This window comes from Trachemys scripta, chromosome 4 (assembly GCF_013100865.1).
Source record: "Trachemys scripta elegans isolate TJP31775 chromosome 4, CAS_Tse_1.0, whole genome shotgun sequence".
NCBI lineage: Eukaryota > Metazoa > Chordata > Testudines > Emydidae > Trachemys > Trachemys scripta.
Genome location: NC_048301.1, coordinates 37,276,153 through 37,301,366, shown reverse-complemented (window position 1 = coordinate 37,301,366; position 25,214 = coordinate 37,276,153). Strand labels below are relative to the sequence as shown.

Sequence of the window (25,214 nt, the reverse complement as noted above, 5' to 3'; positions counted from 1 at the left end):
CAGTTAAGCTCCTGTTGGAATAACATAGCTAAAACAATAAGAGTCACCATCTAAAACACAGCCATATGTCAATATCTGTCAAGGGAGCAGAGCTATGTGGATAGAGGGATTTCACAAGACAGGGATTGGCAACCTTTGGCATGCGGCCCATCAGGGAAATTCGCTGGCGGGCCGGGACGGTTTGTTTACCTGCAGCATCTGCAGGTTTAGCTGATTGCAGCTTCCACTGCCCACAGTTCGCGGTTCCAGGCCAATGGGGGCAGTGGGAAGCACTGACCAGCACACCCCTGGGCCCACGCCACTTCCCGCAGCCCCCATTGGCCTGGAACGGGGGACCGTGGCTGGTGGGAGCTGCGATCGGCCGAATCTGCGGATGCTGCAGGTAAACAAACCGTCCCGGCCCGCCAGCGGATTTCCCTGATGGGCCGCATGCCAAAGGTTGACGATCCCTGTACTAGGAGATGAATGAAAATGTAGAGGTCTGGGTATTGATTTGGTGGAGCTGTGCATGGGACAAGAGGACAAGAAACACCACAGAAGCAGACTGTAAGGGGCTGGGACCTAGGTAGTCTTGCCTAGCAGTCACAGCTGAGCTGGAGTCTACATGTCAAGAACAACTGCAAGATGGCAGTCCGTGAGCAGGGGTTGGAGGAATCGCCAGAGTCAAACTCAACAGACCCGAGATCAGATGTTGTACCAGGCTGGAATCAGAAGGCCAGAGTCAAGGTGATGCCAGAACCTGGAGATCAGAAGACAAGGTGTGGTTGGGAGTTACAGCAGGTCAGAAATCTATGTGCAGGGCCCTCCCAAATTCACCGTCTATTTTGGTAAATTTCACTGTCACAGGATTTCAAAAATCTTAAATTTCACAGTTTCAGATATTTAAATCTGAAATTTCACAGTGTTATAACTGAGGGGGTTAACTGTGGGGGTTATAACTGTGACCCAAACAGGAGTTGGGTTGGGGTCGCAAGTGGGGTCACCGTATTGCCATTTTTACTTCTGTACTGCTGCTGGCAGTGGCGCTGCCTTCAGAGAGTGGCAGCTGCTGGCTGGGTGTCCAGCTCTGAAGACAGAGCCACCATCAGCAGCAGTGCAGAAGTGAGGGTGGCATGGTATGGTATTGCCACCCTTACTTCTGCACTGCCACTGGAGGTGGGTCTGATCCAGCCTCAGGAGTGGCCTGTGCAGGGGAAGATGAAGTTCCGTCCCTCTGCAGGCTGGATGGTCATGTGGGTTTAGCCTGACTCCCACCATTTCAAGGGAATAAAGAGCAACTGTATGAAAAAGATGGGGCAAAGTTTGCTTTTAAAGGGACAGCCTCATGGGAAATATTTTATTTGCAGTTAAAAAAAAACAAAATCAAATTCACACACAGTAGAAAACAAAACACACACACACACACACACTGTTGTATGATCCTTTGCATGATTGTTGCTGTAACCTGACAAAGTGAATATGGTGGACATGAGGCTGCCTGGGTGTTAGTAACAAAGGGAAATGTTTCCAAAAGAGCCTATTGTGGACACACAGTTGCCAGAGCCTCAGTTTGGAAGAAAGCAAAAAATTTTCCTAGTAAACTGGAGGCAGAAGGCAGAATTTTTTGCCATTGATTCTATCTGGTCTCTTAGGCTAAGTGATGAGTAGAACAGGACCCAAAGACTTTAATTGCTTTGATGAATGGAGACAGACACCTTTGATGGAAGGGGAGAACAATGTCCAAACTACTTCTAAACATTTCCCCTTTCTGACCATTTTGGTCTTGCCCTTGTTCAGGCTGAGCCAGCTGCTCTTTACCATGTGCTGATCTCCTTTAAGGCACTGTGAGCTCTTTGTAATGGTGTTGGTTGTGGCTGTGGTAAGGGGGTATATGTACTGTGTGTTATTGGTGCACCAGTGGCAGAGGAACCCATGGTGTCTTACCACCTACCAACATGCTCTCATGTAGATATTGGAGAGAGGAGGGGAATGGTGGCAGCACAGATCGCTATGAGATTATACAACTGAGGGTTTTGGGGGCAAGTGGATCAGTTGCCTATTACCACACTCTGGCGCCTGTTGGGAGAAGAATGATCGGAGCCAAGGTAGTGCTGCGCCACCTACATCACGTGAGAAGGTCAGTGCTCAGATGTGTCAAACTCTTCCGGGAGGTTAAGTAGCATAAGCATTGAGATGTAGCTTCCACCCACTGCCAGGAGGAGTGTGTCTTTTAGTCCCGTGAGGGATATCTCCATGCTGGAGCCGAATTGTGAAGCATCTAGGATGCTGGCAAATGCCACTTGGTACTAGAGCTCAGTGGTCAGTACCCTTATACATTCAGGTTCATCTGTACATTCAGCTGTCAGTCCTGATCTCTGGTTGTTCAGTGGGTGGGGCCGGGAGAGCATGCTGGTAAGCACTGTGCCAATCTGTTCTTTTAAAATCATACTATTAAGTTTTGTCCATGGTCTGAAAGAGCACCGTGTGTCATAAGATGAAATGAATACAAATAACAGAGTAGGGGATGTTGGTCAATTGCTCCCGTCACAGGGCATTATTGCTGAAGTAGACAGTTGCTGTTCAGGAGAGGACCAGAAGTAGAACAGGAGTGGGTGCTCTGCTGGTAAGGTGCCCTCACAGAAGGGAGTAGGCCCTTGGTTAAGAGGGCTGTTGCAAGTCACAGAAAGCCACGGATAGGAGAAGCCTCTGACGACCACCTGACTTATGCTTGGCTCAAGCGAAGTACTATGAAAGTTCTCCGTGTATGTGCATACTCACACAGCACCCACAAAATCTTCTAAAACTCAAACAACCCAAGGGATAAGGGAAAATTCCAGTTTTCAAACAAGATCCAAGCATGCGACTTCATCTTTTAAAATTCCACATTTAGAAAAAGCCAACTGACCAACCCCTCCATATCAGTCTCTGTACTTGGAGGATTTGAAGTTACCAGAGGAAAAGGAAAGTGGTTGTGGTGAAAGCACTTTGCAGCTCCCTGCTTCACAGAGAATTTATTCAACCTTCACTTGCCTTAAGAAAGAAAATCTGCTGCCTTTTATTATTACTAAAGTTGCACAGTCATCAATTTCCAATGGCAGACTCACAATTAGTTGTTTATTCAATAGGATAAACTGGTAAAAATGCATTTAGCAGTAATTTGGGCATTCTGAATGCCTAGTAATAAAATACTTTGTATTTATAGTGCACTTTTTATCTGATGTTGTCAAAGCACTTTACAAAGGGTGGTGTTATTATACCCATTTACAGATCAGGAAACTGAGGCATTGAGTGGGGAAAGTCACATAGCAAGTCAGTGGCAGAGTTCTGGATAGAACCCAGCTCTCCCGATTCCCAGTCCCTTAGGTAACAGAACATTCCGCCTTCCCAATGGTTAGACATGAACGCCATTCTAGACTACAGTTTTAGGAGCTGATAGGCCATATTTAACGGGAAAGTTAATTTCCCTTCATTCAAATCTAAGACCTTGGAGCTGACTTATGGCATGAGTGCTGTTATGTCTCCTCTACAGTGAAGAGAGAATACATCATAAAATCAAAGTTAAAATTAAGGAAAGGCTCGGTTGGCCTTGAAGATTCCTTGAACCCTTATTGCAGGAAAGGAGCAGACCCATTCTCCCTTAACGCCTATTTCATTTTAGTAATCAATGTCATGTATACAGGTTTAATTGTGTAGTAGGGAATTAGACATGTGTGAAGGCAAAGTGCCTTCCCTGAAAAATTTAGTATTTGAAGAGCTTCTGTAGATCAGTTATGGGGAAAAGTTTTTGAAAGCACCTAAATCCAACTGACTTTCAATGAGATTTAGGCTCTGAAGTGCCTAAGTCCCATTTGAAAATGGGACTTTGGCAAAATTGCCAAGGTACTTTTGAAAATTTTACCATGGACTCCTCAACTTCTCAGAGCCTGACAGAGAAGCAATGAGCAAAAATATTTAAGTTACAAATTTCTTTTTCTACTACTTAATCCACCTTGTTGATCTGGATGTTTAATCCTGGACATGCTACCCTCAAGGTAGCAACAAAGATAGGGAGAAAATGTGTAACAGTAGTTAGAGCAGTGGGCTGGGATTCAAGAATCTGGGGTTTTATTCCCATCCCTGCCACTGACTCACTGTTTCACCAGAAATCATACATACATCTGACTCCAGCATATTTCATGCAGACACAAACAAAAATATTTAAGACACCATCCAAAATCAGCAGATTACAACACTGAGCAGTCTCAGTTTCAATTCCTTTAACTCTGACAAGGTTTCTGAAGACAAAGAATTAAAAGTTCAGGGTTGGCGCCTGTTTCAATGTGGTGGAAGAGCTTATTCCAGCTGCTTGGAGCAGCAATCCAAAAAGCCTGTGCCTCTCTCAATCAGTTTTAGCTCCAGGCACTTTCAAACCAATAGACTGGATTGAATGAAGGGTGTCTTTGCAATCTGCTTTGAAAAAAAAAATGAATATAAATAGGCTGGTGCCAAACTGAACACACATATATACAGTGTGGTAGACCAAGGCAGCTGCCTCACTCAGAGACTTGGCCAATTAAGTCAAATTGGAGAGGTCACAATGATGGGTCTGTGGTTAAGAAGAAAAAAATTACAAACCTGCTGAGCGTATCTTGCAATAGTTCCACTCTCTGCAGTGATACCCCAGATGCTTTGACAGTGAATAGACAACAACCCCAACCAACAGGGTCTCTTCCCAGCCCCCATTCATGCAGCTTATTGTACAGTGCTTTGAAAAGGAGGTCTGGGAGCGTTTGTCTGAAATGGTTCGAATGCACCCAAGACATGAGGAGGAGACATTTTCAGGGAGGTATTTCAGTTGCAATATATTGCAAATGACAGGGCAGAGGAAAAGTGTAAGTAAAATCTCTTGATGGTATCTTTCAAGGTCAGCAATCCTTGAGAGCAGATAGTCAAACTGCTAAGAATTAAACACCATGGCCCAGTTCTTTTGTAGTATAACTTCACTGAAGCCAATATGCTGGTAGTGAACTGTGCTTTAGAGTTTGACCAGCTCAAGTTCCGATTCTGTAGTTGGTAACATTTCTTTTCCTCCATAATACTTAGCAGTGCAGTTTCCACATGCCTCAGTCATCCACATACCACAAAACCACCATGCAGTTCTGCAAAAGCAGTACCTTCTGCTCACGAGAGGGCCATGGTTTAGATAGATGGAGAACAAAATTATTACATAATCCTACTACCTCAAAAATAAATTGAAGATAGCATTAGCTCTGAGCTGAAAGAACTGACAGTTGGTAAAACCCAGTCCGGAGCCCACAGACGGATGGACTCCGTTGCCACAAATACCAGTTAGAACTTTGCTGAGATACTCTGAGCACAGCTCCTACCCGTTCAGTAAAAGGGAGGTTTCTCTCCAGCTCACCGGGCAGGTCTGCTGTTCACAGACCACAAGAGACCCATTTTGAAATTCAGCTGCAGAGTCCACTGCTTGCTCTGGGGAGAAAATGAGGATGGCTGCATACTCCTACAGCTCCTTTCCAGGATCTTAAAGCACAGGGGCCAATTTTTTCCTAGGTGACAGGCAAAGGAGTTACACTGGGGAGTACACGGAGTTACATTTGGCCTAATGACTTTACCAAGCCACCGTCTTGCCACACTTTGGTCAGGTGCAGCCACTGAGTTTCCCTCCTCACTGGGATGTTGGTTTAGTTTAGCCCCTGGCCCAAACCAACAAACTCTCTCCCTTTCTGGTGTAAACAAAGGGGAGTGAAACAAAGTTTAACAAAAACAAAAAGTAAAAAACAAAACAAAACACCACTACCCTTTCACCCCTTTGGTGCAGGGCCCACACCTCTTGATCCAAGGCTTCCAAGCAATCTTTTACCAAAGAAACCCCACTCGTCCCCAGGGTTCTCTTCTCCAATCTGCTTCTTGGCCTCTTCCCTGGTCTCTTCAGACTGCTTTCTACAGTCCCTTTCAGGCCCCGTCTCCAGATCCTACTGCCAGTCTTATCTACTCCTGGTCTGCCAGTTGCTCATGGAAGCGGCACATGAGAACACCCACAACCAAACTTGAGTTGGACACAGTGGCATGCCACTTTGAAGCCGATCAGTAGGTCTTCAGTTTGTACTTTACATCTTCAAAAGTCAATACCAGATGATAGAACACCTCTTACTCTGCACGAATTGAACATTGCTATTCAGCATTGGTTTTGCCTCAAAGCTAAGACATTTGGGACTAAGTCACTAAGTGCTGCACTGAAGTAATAGGACAACAAATCAAACTATCCACCCTACTTGCTCCCTTAGGGATCAATACAAATGTAAGCTTGGGAAAAAAAAATCAAACCTATTGTTTGTAACACCTTATGCTTACTGTTAGAAATGCCACTGCAGCAGAATGGTGAAGCCCCAATACACCACCATTAGAAAAACAGATTGCAAATTTTCAGGGACTCTTCACTGTAGAAAAAAATGGCTAACTCAAAGATGAGAATCTTGTAGTGGTGATCTAAACATGTAACTATCTTTTATTAATTACACCCCCAAGAAACCAATGCTTAAGAGGCCTATATAGCTCAATACCCTTGCTTTCCTACTAATAATTTTTGATCTATTAACAAAGCACCATTATGGTTCATAACTAATCAATAAGGGATCCATGTGATAATGTCATCTCTTATCACAATCTCTTTTTAACCTTCCATCCTATTCTTCCTCTATTCTTTTCATATATTTTTACAGAAAAAAGCAGGGAAAGCAACAATAAATTTATCATTAAAAAATACAAATAAATGCCTTGCTCAAGAGGTCACACAATCTCAGAGTGAGGAACTCAGGAATCCTGATGCCCAGTCCCCAGATCTAACTACTAGACTGAACTCTTTCAATTTGACATAATATGAGAGTTCCCTCCCAGGGCTGTTAAACTGAGCCTGTCACTCAATTCACTTTGTTTATATATTTTAAAAAGACTACTAGGGCATGATCCTCAACTACTGAAATCAATGGGAACTTTACAGACCCTAGCTAGAGGCATAAGTCTTCAGAGTGGACACTAGGAGTGAAATCCTGGCCCTACTGAGTTCAATAGCAAAACTCCCATTGTCTTCAGTGGGGCTATGACTTCACCCCTAATGTTCACACTTTTCCAGGAAGATTCCATCGCTTTTGCTAAACCCCAAAATGCAAACACAAAAGCTTCCATCTCTGTTTCCCAGGATGCTGATCTATTTGGTCACACATATAGGTCAACATATGCAGTCCTGAAGACAGAACACATACCCACTGGGTACACTGCCTCTGTATAGTTAACAGATCCACTTAAATGGGCCCATCAAAAGGTTGTCCCCATCCTGTGGAACTTGCAGTCCTCTACTGAACCTTTTGTCAGCTTGTCCATGAGAAGATGGGGTAGTTAGCAAAGCACAGTCATGAGACAGACTGTCATATGACGTGCAGTGTAAAGAAATTAAAGGACCAAAATCTGTTTTTGCCACAAATACTTTATGACCCTTTTTATGACACAACAAATAAATCATAAAAGCAACTTTCAGAGACTCTTAATCAATACATGAATAATTAATAGTAACTTGGCATTTATATAGCATCTTCTATCTCAAAGCACTTTAAAGATTAAGGCGACAAGTCCCACCACTAGAGCTGGTTGGGAATTTTTTCTAAAAAATGGGTGGTCTGAAAATGCCAGTTTGTCAAAACTGACACATCAATTTTGACATGTCAAATTGATAAAAACTGCTAGAGGCTGATCTCTGTTAAACTTAGGGTGACCAGATAGCAAATGTGAAAAATTGGAACAGGGGTTGGGGGTAATAGGAGCATATCTAAGAAAAAGACCCAAAAATTGGGACTGTCTCTATAAAATTGGGACACCTGGTCACCCTAGTTAAACCTAATGACCCAGTTTCTGCATACCATTTCCTATCCAAACCTAGAAAGTGAAAGCATTTTGAGATACCCAGCATTAATATTGCATGCATATTATTTCTCATGCTTTGTAGAAGCCAGATTTCACACAGCCTCAGAGCTGAAAAGCAAGGAATATAAACAGAATGTATTTAACCCACCCACTGTCTGTATTTAACTCACCCACAATCTGTATTTCCCACGCATGGGAACATTAGCAGCCATTAGTTCTTAACAAGTTAGTCAACCAAGTAGCACAGACATGGGTTTTGGTCACATATGAGATGAGTTTATTCTCCTTTATTAAGTGCCCATGGGGGCAGTTATCCAAATCACCACTCAATTGTGTATTAACAACACTTTGTATTTTAGAGAAGCATAGCACTGGAATAACAGGAGGTTCTGGGGATAAGGACTGAGGTACATTGGCAAAAGCTCTGGACAGACCAAGGACTCAAACAACTGATGGTGCTGCAGATCAGGTTGCGGTGTACAGGCACACTTGATTTCAAGAGAAAACTTGACCAACTTTTGTTGTCATTAAGCTTAATTACCAAGGTTTTCTTTTGTGTACCCTAACATTCATCAACTGAAAAATAAAGTTAAAAGCTAGCTGTGATCACTGTAGCTGTGCATTTGCCAGCTGCATTCCTGTATCTAGGTAGTTCCCCATGTTGAGGGCTACCACAACGCTACCTTTAATTAGGGTGACCAGATGTCCCAATTTTATAGGGACAATCCCGATATTTGGGGCTGTGTCTTATATAGGTGCCTATTACCCCCCACCCTGTCCCGATTTTCCATACTTCTGTCTGGTCACCCTACCTTGAATGAGACTGACCTGTTAGTGGGGATTGCAGTGCTGTTCCACCTACTTACTATTGCTGTTTGTTTTTTATTTGTGATCTCCCTGGGAATATCATGAAAACCTTTTAATATTATTTAGAAATGGATATAAATGAAATCACTGTAACCAGCACAGGCCAGAAGTGTTGCTATGACAGGTTATTAAATATAGCCCAGGGAAACTACCACCTATAAAGGTCACACTTGTGCAAATTTGCTAGTGTAGAAATAACCCAGCCACTTGAAAACTAATCTAATTTGGGGCATTTTATATGTCCTGTATATGGCATAACCCAGCATCGTTTATCTCAATTTAGAGTAAATATTAGCACTGGTGGAATAATGGGAGGAAAAAGCACATTCTCAAACATATTTGCAAATTACACAAATTTGATTTGCTACTATTCTTGGGGACATAATACTGATTACTTGAGAATATTGGAACAAGCTCTAGAACTCACAAAAGTGTTTGTGAAGCTCAAAAGTTCTGTGTATATGTATTGGAAGACGTGCATTTTAGGGAGCAGAAGAAAAATACCATACAACCAACCAAATGCCATGATTAGTGAATTATTTTGCAAACAACCTATAATTTGAAAATTATTTGCCCACCCCATTATGTATTCAAAGCCTACATTTACACTAAATTTACTTGGTCCTGCCTCAGCGCAGGGGGCTAGACTTGATGACTCCTCAAGGCTCCTTCCAGCCCTACATTTGTATAATTCTATGATTAGCAGAAGTTAGGAATGATTCATAGATGAATCACGAGACAAAAAAATGCCTGCATTTGCTATTTTTTTGCCTCAACAAATACCATTTACCATCATTAATAAAAATGCCCTCAAACTAGTTTCATGAAAGTTATTTCATAGGATAATTTCCATTCAAAAGTCTGACTGGTGCTAGGAAAAGGGGAAGTGCAAAGTATTACCTGATCCAGTCATATGGTCACATTCTAGCTTTTGGAAAAAAACAAAATAATAAAAAAAAACAAAACACAACAGGCTTAGTATAAATACGGCTCTGCTAACAAGATTAAACAAGGGGAAGCAGCCAGAAAGGGAGGGTCCTTGGACAAATTAAAAGCAAAATAATCAGAAAGAGTCAATGTGAAAATGCAACTTTAGTGTGAAACTGACATTAACGTGAGGACATGGGGGGCAGTGGAATGGACAAGGTAAAGATTTTTCCTTGTGGACAGACAGACACATATACACACACACACATATATATATACACATGAGAAATTTCAAATGCTTCAGACATCAAGCAACTTAAAATTGAAAAAATTCAGAATGCAGAATTTCAATGTGTCTCTCTCTGTGTATACACACACATAGACACACATGGAAATTCTGCTTTTCTAATTTTTTCAAGTTTAAGTTGCCTGATGCCTGAAGTATTTAAAATATCCTGTAGTAACATCAGTAGCAATCCTACTGACAGGAAATCATTAAAATACATTTCTCTGGAATCACGAAGGAAACCTTCCCTCCCCCCAAAAAACATGAGTAATTGCATAGAGCAGCTGAGAAGGAGGTGGATGGGAGCAACTTCCACATATCCTTTATAAGTGACTCATTAACCCTTCCCTCCACACTGTACAATAAACCCTTGGTGTTTATACAAAAAAGATAACATTCTCTATATTATTGTAAGATAAGAGCTCATTTGGTAGCTCAAGGGTTGCTAGTTTGCATGTAAATAACAATCATCCTATACAGATATCAAAAGGGTACAAGAGGTTGAGGAATGGTCAAAAAGAATATAGCTGGGAGTAATGGCTTGAAATTGAGGCAGGGAAATTTAGGCTGGGTATGGAAAAACTTAGGTCTGTGAGGAGTCTCCAAGGGAAGCTGTGGAAGCCCTGTCATTTGAATCACACACAATGTATAAAATGCTGGAGGGAGCAGTCTTGTCCTGGTCTCTGGAGGATGACTGGATGATTTTAAAAGATCTCTCTCATCTCTAATTTCTAGGATTCCTTCACATGTGTCCACTCCAACAGGACTGTAAATCAGATCCCTGCTCTCTCCCCCGCCTCTTGCCCATCAAGTGACTTTAAAAGAATGAGGTGTAATTTTGACCCTCACCGATTATCAACTATGTCTTGATCTCGCCCACCGCCCACCCCCACCCCCATTGGGGACACTACAGTCCGTATGTATTATGTGTGTTGCCAACCCCAACATAACATCCCCCCCATACTATGTATGTTCCCCCCAATGATTGACAACTGACTCCTCAAATTGTTTGTACCGGTTTTATTTTTTAAATATTCTCTAATAAAATTTAAATCTGCTCTTGGTTTAGGGGGGAGAAATCTCCACCCTTTTTACATTTTTCCCCATAGAGCCGAGCATATTCCCTGGACAATTTGCTAGGCTAGGACAACATGCAGTGCATTCTATACTAAAATATATTAACAAAATTTGTTAGTCTCTAAGGTGCCACAAGTACTCCTGTTCTTTTTATATTAACAAACGCACCTTGCTAGGCTATAACAATGATCCTCGGTGTGTGTGTGTATTGTAAAGAGCTGCTGCTGGGTGTGTGTGTGTGTATGTGTATTGTAAAGAGCTGCTGTGTGTGTGTATTGTAAAGAGCTGTTGCTGCTGGGTGTGTGTGTGTGTGTATTGTAAAGAGCTGCTGTGTGTGTGTATTGTAAAGAGCTGTTGCTGCTGGGTGTGTGTGTGTGTGTGTGTGTGTATTGTAAAGAGCTGCTCTCTCGCTCTCTCGCTCTCTCGGTGTATTGTAAAGGCTGCTCTCTCTCTGTGTGGTAAATAATACACTTCCGAGAATGCTAGGAGGTCAGTAGTGAACAGTGGTTTCGGAGGAGGGCTCCGAGGAGTAAGGATTGTCCTGGGAGACGCCTTCCCAGTCTCCACCTGCCCTGCCTGCTCTAGGGCACTTTCTGTGAATAAAGCCAGAGACACACGGCAGGGAGGAGAGGTCACATTACCTTGGAAACCGCCTCGAGAGTCCTCAGCCACCGCAAGCAGAGCAGGGAAATGGGCGAATCAAAGCGCCCGCAGCAGCGGGAGGAAAGTTGAGCGGCAGGCTCTCAGGTCAGCAGCAGCAGCAACCCAGAGAGGGAGGCACAGAGCCGCTGCCCCTGAGCGGTCCCCTAGTGAGGACTCCAGCTCTCTCCTCCTCCCCTCCCCTTTAGAGGAAGGGAGCTTTGCAAGAGCACAGCCTGATTGGGCAGCATCCTGAGCCTGAGGAGGAGAGGCAGGGAAAATGGGGATTGGCTGGAGGGGGGAGTAGAGGGGAGGGGGCTGTCCCCTCCCCTCTCTCACCCAACACTGTGGTGCTGCTGGGCAGGCTCTGGTGCCCAGATTCTCACCTCTGGGGTTCGCTGCTCCTCCCCTTACAGTCGATGAGCTCCTAGATTTGCACTGACAGGTCTCAGATCTCACCCTGTTTATCAAGTTTCTTCTAATGCAGGCATGGAATGTACAGGCCCTTACCTGGAGAAGTCGTTTTTGAGGGGGTGGGGGGGAAGAAAGGGGGCAGGTAGTAAATTCACAGGTAAATGGCAAAGCCTTTCTATAGATCATACAATAACATCGTAGCGTTTAAACCAACTCCAGATTCCTTGTTTACATCCCTCCCCCGTCACTATTTGAGTTTTCAATATAAAAAGAAGTTACATGTGTTAGTAAAATATTGTAGCTAAAAATATCACTTAACATTACGGTTGGGACACAAACAGGTGGTTAAAAGTGAGTGAGTCAGTGTTTAAATGACACTGTCAAGGGATCTGGAATCAGATTTTTATTCCCTCGCTCATAATATTATTTACCTGTTTGTTTGTTTTTTAAACCCTACACTTTGGATCCAAAAGCGGTTTTCCTACAACCCTCATCATATGGGCTCAGATTCAGTCACATACACACTGTTTGCTGCAAGATTGCTCCTGAATATTTGACTGTCTGGCCCAATGGTGGGCAACCTGCGGCCCATCAGGGTAATCTGACTGTGGACTGCGAGACATTTTGCTGACATTGACTGTCCGCAGACATGGCCCCCGCAGCTCCCAGTGGTCACGGTTCGCCATTCCTGGCTAATGGGAGCTGCGAGAAGCGAGGGGCTGCAGGTTGCCTACCTCTGATCTGGCCTATTGCACTTAAAGGTCCAATTCTACACCATGGAAATCAATGGGATTTTTAACGTTAACTTCAATGAGAGCAGGATCAGACCCATAAAGCCATCTTCCAACAGATGATCCCAGAGGACTTTATAACTACACAGCCTTCTCGATGTAAGCTTTTTGGGGCAAGGGCTGTGCCTCTTTTTGAATTTGTATAGTGCCTTGTACTATCATAAACAAATAATCAGAACAACCAAATGCTTGGGATGGAGGGAGTATTCTCATATTTTATAGCTGGGAAACTGAGGTACAAAGGTTACATGACTTACCCAAGACCAAGCCAAGCAGTGGCAGAGCCAGGAAGAAAACCCAGGAGTGCTGTGCTGTATCCATGAATCCATCCCTCTCTCAGAAGAGATATAAAACATGAGAGCAAAAGGAGACAGTGATGGAACAGTGTGATTGTATATGATTGGATTATTTGCCAATGCCACAGCTGATCTCTGATCTCTTTCCTGAATCTAACTGATTCTTTGTCCCTTTCCAAATGTTGTCCCAAACCAACATCGGCTATATTTCCTGTTGGCCTGTCCCCTCAGAACCCACCCAGGCTGTTTCTTCCTAATACTGACCTTTCACTCTTATCAGATTTTCTCACCTAATCTCAACTCTTCTAACATTTCCATCACTATCATACAACTGAAAAGCACAACATAACTGCACATTATTATTACTCAAGCCAGGCGAGACAACTTCAGTACTTCTGGCTTCTCCTGCTTGGTTTCTGTGTCCTTCACAGAGACTGTCAAAGCTGCTTGGGGCTTCCTGTATCTACACTATTGACAGATACTCCCATCCCCCACTAATTACATATATATAAAAAATAAAATCAAGAAAAATTTCCTTTGCATGAAAAAATTGACACACGGGTGCCAACCAGTGGCAATGAGGTGTTGTTACACTGTTCAGTTGCATAACTCAGTTTAAGGGTATGTGAGGGCTCCAGCAATGTACATCTGTGCTTTCTTAGGAGAGGAAGAGGAATACTAGTTGACAAAACTAATGCCGGGTTTATACATTGCCCAAAGGTCACGAAAGATTTAGGGTACTAGTTTAACACTATAGATGGATATAAGTCCTTCTTTGCAGACATTCCTACAGCATTTACTGATCATTCAATGTGACAACAGGGATTGCATTTCCAGAGGAGCCTCCTAAATTTGTGCCTGCAAAATTTGTGCAAGCGCTTATGTACAGTTACTTATTCTGCATGTGTAAATGCTTATTTTCAAATGCAGAATCAGGGCCCAAACCCACAAGGTGCAGTGAGCCTCCTACGAGGTGCTGAATTCCCTTAGTACCCATTGGCTTCCCTAGGAGATGTGTGCTTAGCACAGTGCATGATCAGGCACTTAGGAGACCCACTGAGAAGATTCCTTTCATTTATACATGATATGGAAGAGTCAGATTTTCCATGTAAGCTTAATTTTTCCTGCAAGTGTCCCTTTCAGCATCCTTGCCATAAGACATAGACCTCTTGCTCTTGTTGGGCAATCCAGCTCAGGTCACAGAACAGCAAATAACTGATGAATCTTAAATGTTTATCCACACATGAACAGCAATTCCCATGTGTGGTTCCAGCCAGCACAAGATGTGCAAGCACAGAATAAAATAAGGGACTCCAATCAGGGCCGGCTCTAGCTTTTTTGCTGCCCCAAGCAGCAAAAAAAAGCGCCGCCCCCCCGAGGCTCCCTGCCAAGCGCCGTGCCGCCCGCAACCCCCCCCCCAGCGCCCCCCCCCCCCCCCCCCCCCCCCCCCGGCCGCCGCCGCCCCCCCCCCCCCCCCGCACTGAGCGCCGCTGGAACCCCCCCCCCGAGCGCTGAGCCCCGCGCCGCCTCCCCGCCAAGCCCCGCGCGCCGGAGCCTCCCCCCCCCGCTGAGCGCCGCCGGAGCGTTCCCCCCCCTCCGCGGAATGCCGCGCCGCGCTCCCCCCGCCGCCCCTTACCAGGTGCCGCCCCAAGCATGTGCTTGGGTGCCTGGAGCCGGCCCTGACTCCAATTGTAGGGTAACATTAAAAAAAATTGAAAGGACAAAGCCTGAATCAATGAAGGGACTTAGGTATTGCAACACTGAGCATTGCAATACTTAACTTTTAGGCCCCTTGAAAAATCACTGAAATCCACAAGTCTGGGTTAGGCATGTAGGTTCCCTGTACAATCTATGGGGAGAGAAACACACTCAAGAATGGGATCGACAAAAGCCAGCAGGTAGCCTCCTAAATTAGCCAACAGGAGATACTGATGAGGGGGGGTCCTTATCCCCGCTCTCTCAGAGAATTAGGCACTTCAGTCTGAGTTGAAGGAAACCTCTGCTTGCAAGCCACAGTGGGGAACCCCTCTCCTGGAGTCAGGTGCCCATGGGGTGTAAGCTGTCTCTTGCAAAAATGGTTTAGGCACCTGGCTAACTCCACACGATGGGGTAGGGAGGAGGACAATGCCTCCTTTACAACCTTTAGCCCAATGGTTAGGGTACTCATCCAGGATGTGGGGACCCCAGTTCAATTCCCTCCTCTACCCAATGTGGAGAAAGGATTTGAACAGGAGTCTCCCTGCTGTCAGTTCCCTAACCACTGCACTATAGTATCACACTCTCTCTCTGGCTCAATTAACATTTAATTATTTTATAGAAAGTGGAATGTCTTCAACAAGAGAGATTGAGGGAGTCCCACATCAGACTATCCCATAGTCCAGTTGTTATAGAGCACTCACTTAAGAGATGGAAAACCCCTGTTCAAATCCCTTCCCATCAGGCAGTGGGGGAATTAAACCAGGGTCTCTGGCATTCCAGGCGAGTATCCTAACTGCCAGGCTAAAGGTTATAAGGGAGCCAGTCTCTCCCTCTGGCTGTTTTGTGTGCAGTTAGGCATGTTTTGGGCACAGCTGCTGGATCAGGCCCCATCTGTGAGCTGGCCAGGGCAACACCCATCTTCAGCTGGTTTGAGGACTGTGCGGGGGCTTAGACATCAGATACATGTCTGGACTCTTAGAGCGAGGCATGGTGCATTTGCAGAGGCAGAAATTTAGGTGCCTAGAAAACTTTTACATAGAACGTTTAGGTGTCTACAGGGTTAGTCAGCAGCTGAATGAGGTTTTGTGGTTTATGATAATGCCTAAATCTGGGACGAAGGCACCTAAATCTGGGGTCTAGGTGCCTAAATCCTTTTGTGGATTTGGACCCAAACCTTTTTGTTTTTATTCAGACTACAGCTTGTTTCCTTGATTCCTCAGTCTTGCCTGCTCCTTATGTGGCACTCCATTGAGCAATACATGAAGAATTATTTTGATCTCCGCATGTGCACATCATCCCATAGTTAAGCAAACCCAATTACCACACCACTTCCACATTGGAATAAAATTCAAATTTCTTAGTAACTACCCCACATGGCACCCCATATTCCAATACTTTAACTAGTACATTCATTGCTAGCTACAAATATACAGATATCTTAACTGCTGGGTGCCAGATCCTTAGGTGGTGCATATGCTCCTAACTCCATTGAAATCAATATGCGACAATGATTTACACCAGGTGAGCATCCAGCTCTGGATTTCTTAATGGCTTAGAATAATTGAGCATTGCCTGCAAGGTGATTAATTTATCTCCTTTTCACCTTCTAAACAAAAACTCCCGGGAAAAGAATAACCCATTTTATGTTCCTTCAGCTCTAACACTTTGTGTAAAGAGTGGCCCTCTGACATCAATGATAGCATTGTCATTGATTTCAACGGGGGCTGGATTTCACTCTTTCTCTGTAAGATTAAGGGCTTGCCTTCACTGCAAAGTTATAACTTCAGTGCTGCCCCTCACTGGTGTACCATCCACACACAAAACCCTTTAATTTAAGCCTGTGGTGCTTTTAACCTGAATTGGCTGGCCCATCAGAGGGTATTGGATAAGCTTAGAATAGAATAATAGAATATTAGGGTTGGAAGAGACCTCAGGAGGTCATCTAGTCCAATCCCCTGCTCAAAACAGGACCAACACCAACTAAATCATCCCAGCCCAGGCTTTGTCAAGCCAGGCCTTAAAAATCTCTAAGGATGGAGATTCCACCACCTCCCTAGGTAACCAATTCCAGTGCTTCACCACCCTCTTAGTGAAATAGTGTTTCCTAATATCCAACCTAGACCTCTCCCACTGCAACTTGAGACCATTGCTTCTTGTTCTGTCATCTGCCACACAGGGGCGGCTCTAGCTTTTTGCCGCCCCAAGCATGGCAGGCAGGCTTCCTTCAGCGGCATGCCTGTGGGAGGTCCCCAGTCCCGCAGCTTCAGTGTACCCGCCATCAAATCCACGGGACCAGCGGACCTCCCGCAGGCATGCCGCCAAAGGCAGCCTGACTGCCGCCCTCACGGCGACCGGCAGGCCACCCCCCGCGGCTTGCCGCCCCAGGCACACACTTGGAGCGCTGGTGCCTGGAGCCGCCGCTGCTGCCACCACTGAGAACAGCCTAGCTCCATCCTCTTTGGAACCCCCCTTCAGGTAGTTGAAGGCTGCTATCAAATCCCCCCTCACTCTTCTCTTCTGCAGACTAAATAAGCCCAGTTCCCTCAGCCTCTCCTCATAAGTCATGTGTCCCAACCCACTAATCATTTTCATTGCCCTTTGCTGGACTCTTTCCAATTTGTCCACATCCCTTCTGTAGTGCGGGGACCAAAACTGGACACAATACTCCAAGTGTGGCCTCACCAGTGCCGAATAGAGGGGAATAATCACTTCCCTCAATCTGCTGGCAATGCTCCAAGAATACAGCCCAATATGCCATTGGCCTTCTTGGCAACGAGAGCACACTGCAGACTCATATCCATCTTTTCATCAACTGTAACCCCAGGTCCTTTTATGCAGAACTGCTGCTTAGCCAGTCGGTCCCCAGCCTATAGCTGTCATGGGGGTCTTTCTTCCTAAGTTCAGGACTCTGCACTTGTCCTTGTTGAACCTCATCAGATTTCTTTTGGCCCAATCCTCCAATTTGTCTAGGTCACTCTGGACCCTATCCCTATCCTCCAGTGTATCTACCTCTCCCCCCATCTTAGTGTCATTCGCGAACTTGTTGAGGATGCAATTCATCCCATCATCCAGATAATGAATAAAGATGTTGAACAAAACCGGCTCCTGGGGCACTCCGCGTAATACCGGCTGCCAACTAGACATCGAGCCGTTGATCACTACCCATTGAGCCTGACAATCTAGCCAGCTTTCTATCCACTTTATAGTCCATTCATCCAATCCATACTTCTTTAACTTGCTGGCAAGAATACTGTGGGAGACCATATCAAAAGCTTTGCTAAAGTCAAGATATATCACATCCACCACTTTCCCCATATCCACAGAGCCAGTTATCTCATCATAGAAGGCAATCTGGGTGGTCAGGCATGACCTGCCCTTGGTGAATCCATGTTGACTGTTCCTGATAACCTTCCTCTCCTCTTAGTGCTTTAAAATGGTTTCCTTGAGGACCTGCTTCATGATTTTGCTGGGGACTGAAGTGAGGCTGCCTGGTCTGTAGTTCCCCAGGTTCTCTTTCTTCCCTTTTTAAAATATGGCACTATATTTGCCTTTTTTCAATCGTCTGGGACCTCCCTCGATCACCATGAACTTTCAAAGATAATGGCCAATGGCTCTGCAATCACATCAGCCAACTCCCTCAGCACCCTTGGATGCATTTGATCTGGACTCATGGACTTGTCCATGTCCAGCTTTTCTAAATAGCTTAAGTTAGCACAACTCACCAGCTGCTCATACAACTACTTTGCAGTGTGGAAGCAGGCAAGCTCCACTTGAGTGCTTGTTAGTCCTCGAATGCCTTCCCACAGTTTCCCCTGTGTGCGCAGATGAGACAGACATGTTCTCCCCCCATGCACTGGGAAAGAATTCAGAGTGGCTCAGCTGACTGCCTCACAAATAATCCCCCCAGAAGTCTTGGTTCTAACACAAGGGAATGCAGCACCAGCATGGTGTAATTTCACTGTGTGGCTACTCTTACTCAAGCTAGGCTAACTCAAGAGAAGTGACACTTGAGTGTCGCTAACTCCAGTTTACTCTGCAGTGGAGACATGCTCAAGTAGGATTCCCTTCCATGTCGCAGGTACTGGGGTGGGGGTGGAGGGGAAGTCATGCTGACTAGAAAATCCAGAGAATTCAGTTTCAAAATTGTTTCTTCTTGTGTGCAACACTAGATGAAGAGATATGTCATGTTGTCAAAGGCACTGAAAAGGGGTTTAGGAAACTAAAATCTGAAGGACATTACACCAACAATGTCAAGATACATAAATCTGCCAACAGCAATAAATATGTACAAATGGGATACTTTGATGACACTTAGACTTTCCTATTGGTGGCTTACTGGGAACATAATTTGGTTAGAACTAATCTTTGTGGTGCCCCTACTAGCACACACCAAAAAAGATCCTTTTTCATTTCCTATCAGACTACTTCACTATTAGAAAGTTCTGTTCCCAACTACTACTCTTCTATTCAGACTTAAGAGATACTCGGACTATTTATTCCTGCACTTGTCCTGCTGGGTTGTGACGATGGCTGGATTGGCATATAACTAACTTTTTAAAAAGGATAAAAATTAGCAGTGATTCTTAGGATTTTTAAACCCATCTTTTCACAGAGAACTTGTATTCAAAATTACCTTAAATTACTGAACCATTCATTAAAATTCTGACTGAGGAAAGTGTAAAAGTGAAGCTTAAAGTTAACCACGTGTTTAAAATGCTGGCCTGAATAGGAACGGACTTCAGTATTTGGCAGGGGTGGGCAAACTACGGCCCACAGGCGAGATCCGGTCCGTCCGGGCTTTGGATCCGGCCTGCGGGATTACCACCCCCATGGCCCTGCGGGCCCCGCCCCGCCCCTGGAAGCGGCCGGCACCACGTCCTTGTGGCCCCACTGGCAGAGGGTTCCGCACACTGCCCTCACCTGCAGGCACCACCCCCCACAGCTCCCATTGGCCGGGAATGGGGAGCTTCGGGAGAGGTACCCACTGCGCACAGAACCCTCTGCCCCCTCTCCCCCAGGGATGTAGTGCCGGCCGCTTCTGGGAGCGACGTCAGGCCAGGGCAGGCAGGCAGCCTGTCCTGGTCCCGGTGCACGTCGCTGCCACCCTGGAGCCGCTCCAGTTAAGTGGCGCCAGGCCAGAGCCTGCACCTGAACCCCTCCTGCACCCCACACCCCAACTCGCTGCCCTGAGCCCCCTGCTGCATCCCGTATCTCTCCTGCACCCCAACTCCCTGCCCTGAGCCCCCTGCTGCACCTCGCACCCCTCCTGAACTCCAACCCCCTGCCCTGAGCCCCCTCATACACCCCGCACCCCTCCTCTGCCCCAACCCCTTCCCCTGAGCCCCTTCCTGCAGACCGCACCCCCTTCCACACCCCGCACTCCCTCCCACGCCCCAATCCCCTGCCCAGCCCTACATTCATGACCCTGCATGCAATTCCCCCCTCCCCCCCCCAGATGTGGCTCTCAGGCCAAAAAGTTTGTCTACCCCTGGTATGTGGGGACGAGCTTCCCTGAACTAAGGACTAAGAAAATAAACTAAATATGGTGTATGAAATATGGTTTGCCCACTCTGAATATTTGTGATTGAAGAATAAAGATCATTTTCACCCCGCTATTTTCTGAACTAGGACAACAAAGAAGTGTGCGAGCTAACATTGCATATTGACCATGGCACATTGTTCTGTTCCTGTGATATTTCCAGTTGATCTGCATTCTAAGTTTTATTTAATACATGGTTAGAGTATCTCAGCTGATTCTGTGAGTGGGCATTGGCTGCACTATTCAACAAGACCAAAAGATCTAAATATCCCCTTCTGTAATCTAGTCTGAATATATGTAAACACTGCTTTTATTCATCTAATTTGTCTATTTAAATTTATTAGTTTTTTTATATGAAAACACCATTACAAAGATTATACTAATAATTCAGGCTATTTTGGGAGGCCCTGGGATTTTCTCTTTCATTTCAATCCAAAATGTGAGTGGTTCTCAAACAAATCCCACTGTATGCTTAATTGAATTAGATTAGTTAGCACAGTGGACTGTTTCATCATATTGAACAAAGTGAGGTGTTGTGGTGGCAGTGGGGTGTCTGCCTCCCAGGAGAATGATAATTTAACCCTTTGGAGACTACACATTAAGGTCGTGATTCAGCAAAGTACATGCATAACTTTTAATGTGAGAGCAGTCCCATGGAAGTCAATGTGCTTAATGTTACACATGTGCTTAAATACCTTGCTGAATTGGGGCCACAATTATTTATACAGAACCATGTAAGTCACATGCTTACATACGGAGCTCACAGACCTACATACTCCTCGGCATTTTCACCTCCCCCACCCCCATAGAGAGGGCTGTCCCAAGGCTCTCAGCACCATGTAAGACCTACAGAGGGACCATGGAAGAGGAGTCTGGTTGCTTAGAGGCTACATTGGGGTGCCTGCTCATCCTATAAGTGTGGGGGAATGGTCTCTGCTCCAGCGCATGCTGGAGACCACTTGATACTTACATGTCCCCCATCACTAACGTATCCAAGTGCCTAACACTCATTAATTGGGGACAGGCCAGATACGGTCTAGGGAAAGGAGCCACTGAGTTGCGTTTACGTGCATCCAGTGGTCTTGGTACAGCGCTCAGCTATCTCCGGGTTTGTTGACACGGCAGCTTGCGTAGACATACCCCATCTAGCTTTGATCTAACTAGCTTGGATACTAGAAAAGTGAATCTGTGGCAGAACAGGCTTCAGCATAATAAATACCCTGAGTTCCATTCTGGCTTGTACAGCCCACAGTTAAGCCTGTGCTGCTGCGGCTTCACTGCTCGGGTATGTATATATGAGCTAGTCACACCCTGAGACTGCAGCGTAGATATATTCTTTAAGGGGTCACGGCCACTATTTCAGCCCATAGGCTGGAATAGCAGAGGGAGGGAGGGGGGTGTATGTGTTAGAATTCACATCCCCAGCCACCCTGCATCCTACCCACCTAGAATCCACTTACTCAGGCTTTATGCAGCAGAGGTAAATTTCACCTGTAGCGTGCAATGCCCAGCACCCATTACTTCAGTGGGAATTGAGGACATCAACAAGTCCTAGGTTTGAGCCATTAGTTATCTGCCAGTTGGTACAATGCCAGTGTTGCAAGGGTTAATTTCATAGAAAAAGGCAGGGAGACTTAAAGGCTTGTCAAATGTGCTTGACTATATCATTTGAAATCCATCTCTTCTCCAGCTGCCAGAAATACAATATTCAATTGTACTGTTTTCTGTATTGAAACATGGAACAATAACATTTCAAAGGAGCAAGAAAGACTGATGCAGAACCCAAGTATTTAGCTAGCACCTTTCACAGTTCCTGTGTTCCAAGGGGCTCTATAGAAGAGCTACTAGTAAGATACTGGAAGTGTAATGAGTAGAACTGCTGTGAAGGGAACTCTGTTTTTTGTTCGTGAAATAATCATGTTTTTGCGACTGTATTTATTATTCAGAAGTATTTGCTGAATGGTTTGTTTGTACAATTTTCACCAAATGGATAATTTACGAAATGTTTGTTTTGACTATAAAACTACAAGGCAGTCACAGTCCATGGGATGAGCATAAATACACAGACAGACCAAATTTATCTTTGAATACTTGCTACTCATGGTGTGTGGTGGGTCACCTAAATTACACACATGATCTGTGATTGGATTATAGTAACTTTTGGAGCAGAAAAATTGTGAAATGACAATTAGTGAACAACAAATAGGAAGCTTCTGCTACAAGCGTCTAAATGAATCACTGAATTTTTAGGGTCCCCAACTCTAGCACAACACATAATAATAAAACAGAGAGAATTCACCATGTTTATCTGCAAAACAATTTAACTGCTTTTTGTATCACTGCACCCGCTCTTGCACTGAATGTGTAGCAAAAGCAGCTGGCAGTAGTAGCTTACACACAGATTTAGCCAACAGAATCTGTTTTTAATTGAGAGAAGGAAGATTGACCAAGACACTGGAATTTATCTCATTTTTTTCCTTAAAGTTCCATGAGTTCTTTAAACTTCCACCTGGATGCACTCCTCTACCACCCTGAATTTGACAGACAATTAGGCGGCTCATAGGAACCCCACCACGCCTGTCTGGTTAGCAGAGTGGCAGAAAAATCCAACACAGCTGCAAATAGTGAGATCACATTTATGTCACTATTTGGATTCTCTCATTTTAGCCACCTCCCTCCTGTGCAACCTTTCCCCTAACTATCAGAGTTAAAGGGACAAAAATCAGTTTAGGCCCCAAATTATTTTAAAAAAATTTAGAAGAAAAGAGACCAAAAACCCAAAAATCCACCCGACCATGGACAAATGACTTTTCAGAATTCACTACCAGTGGAACACTTTTTACAGTGGGGGTGCTGAAAACCAGTGGTCCCCAAACTTTTTACTTCGTACCCCTCCTTACCTGTGTCCATGCCCCCTCTCCCCAGAGCTCTGGCTAGGACCAGGCCATGGCTCCGGGAGGGTGGTGGTGGGGGGGGTGCGGACAGAGGTAGGGGGCTGAGGCTGGCATCACAGCTGGGGCCAGGAGCAGAGTCCTGTCCGTGGGTCCTGCAGCCAGGACCCTGGGCGTGGGGCTGGGTGCCAGTGGCTCCCGGGACCTTGGGCACGGGGCTGGGAGCAGAGCCCCGGGCGTAGAGCCAGCAGCACCGGAAACTTGGGTGTGGGGTTGGTGGCCAGGACCTCGCACAAAACCTGGGGGCACTGCAGCACCCCCGGCACCCATAGTTCCCATACCTATATTCACTATGTAATCCTTCCCATGCAGTGTGGGGAGCTTCAGTCTAACTGACTTGGCTGATGAGAGCCAAAGTGAGAACCAGAGAATGAAACTAAAGTACAAATTGAAAATGAACCTAACCAAACTCATCTTAATGGCATGCTCTGAGGTCAAAGGAAAAAAGTAAACAAACAGCATCAATAGTGAGGGTAATTAATCATTGGAACAACTTACCAAGGTTTATTGCAGGTTTTCCATGGCTTGAAGTCTTTAAATAAAGATTGGATGTCTTTCCCAGAGATATGCTTTCACTGAACAAGAAGCTATGATCTTGAAGCAGGAATCTCTTGGTGAAATCCTCTGGCCTGAGTTATACAGGAGATCAGATGATTGAAATAATCCCTTATAATCTTACAATCTACGACTATGAAATGCTAATTAGATTTTTTTTAAATGTTAATTTTCAATAATCTAAATGGGCTATTAGCAATATAGGTAAGATTTTTATTTAAAATAGATTAGCAGAGACCCTGGGGGTTTTCCACCTTCCCCTGCAGTGTGGAGGTTTGAATTAAAGGTTTGAGGTTTTCTACCTTCCTCTACAGTGTGCTGGTTTGAACTAAAGTAAAGTTACAGAGAATCCACCATTTAAGTCTTTGACTCAAGATTTGAGGACTTCAGTAACTCAGACACCAGTTACAGGCCTACTACAGGACTGGGTGGGTGAGATTCTGTGGTCTGCAATGTACATTCTATACCATGGTTATACAGGAGGTCAGACTAGATCAGTCATTCTCATCCTTACCATTGTAGGACACATGTACAGCTCTCTCTGTGTTATGTGGGCCGCATCCACACACTATATATACTACCTATATGGCCCTGAGGATGTCACATGGGCCACAGCTGTGTGCTGATTAGGCCGCAGGTTGAGAACCACTAGACTAGATGATCACAATAATCACTTCTGGTCTTACAGTCTATATGTGATTTTAATCTTAAAAGGGTCCTTTCAAAACCAGAGTGATAGACATACTTAAAAAAATTAGAATGCATAATTAACCTATGGAATTCATTACCAGTAGATAGCAAGGCTAAGAGCAAAGCAGGCTTCAAACCAGGATTGGGCAATTATGTGAAGTGAGAACACCTGTAACATGAGGGTTTATCCCACAAATCAAATGTAACTATGTTCTCATTGTCTGTATAACTGAGTGATTTTTTTCTGAAAAAATTCTAGTTTAATGAGTCTGACAAGAGGCATGTGGCATTTTGACCTATTTTAATGAGAAGCAGTATCCACACTCAGCAAATTTGTGCTGAGTTAGGAATTGCCACACAGAATCAGGCTAGTGGTCTATCTAGCCCATGATCCTGTCTCTGACACTGGCTAGTATCAACTACTCCAGAGGCAGGTGCAAGAAATCTAGTAGTGGACAGTTATGGAAAAGTCTGTAGGAAAAGCTGCTTCCTAGCACTAATCAATTAGAGTCCAATATAAGATTTTCAATAACCATTATTATCCTCTTAGCTGCAGGTCCTCTACTTCACCTGCTGTGTTTCCCAGAG

The 25,214-nt window shown here is 44.9% G+C and overlaps 1 protein-coding gene across 2 annotated transcripts in view; it reads right to left on the bottom strand.

Annotated features, from left to right (window-relative positions):
- STON2 (stonin 2) overlaps positions 1–11,877 on the bottom strand; it is a 115,997-nt gene extending 104,120 nt beyond the window's left edge. For both annotated transcript variants that reach the window (XR_004645457.1, XM_034768164.1), the window contains exon 1: positions 11,695–11,877. The gene's annotated coding sequence lies outside the window, so the exon portion shown is untranslated. The remainder of the gene's footprint in view (positions 1–11,694) is intronic.
- Between the last annotated feature and the right edge of the window lie 13,337 nt (positions 11,878–25,214).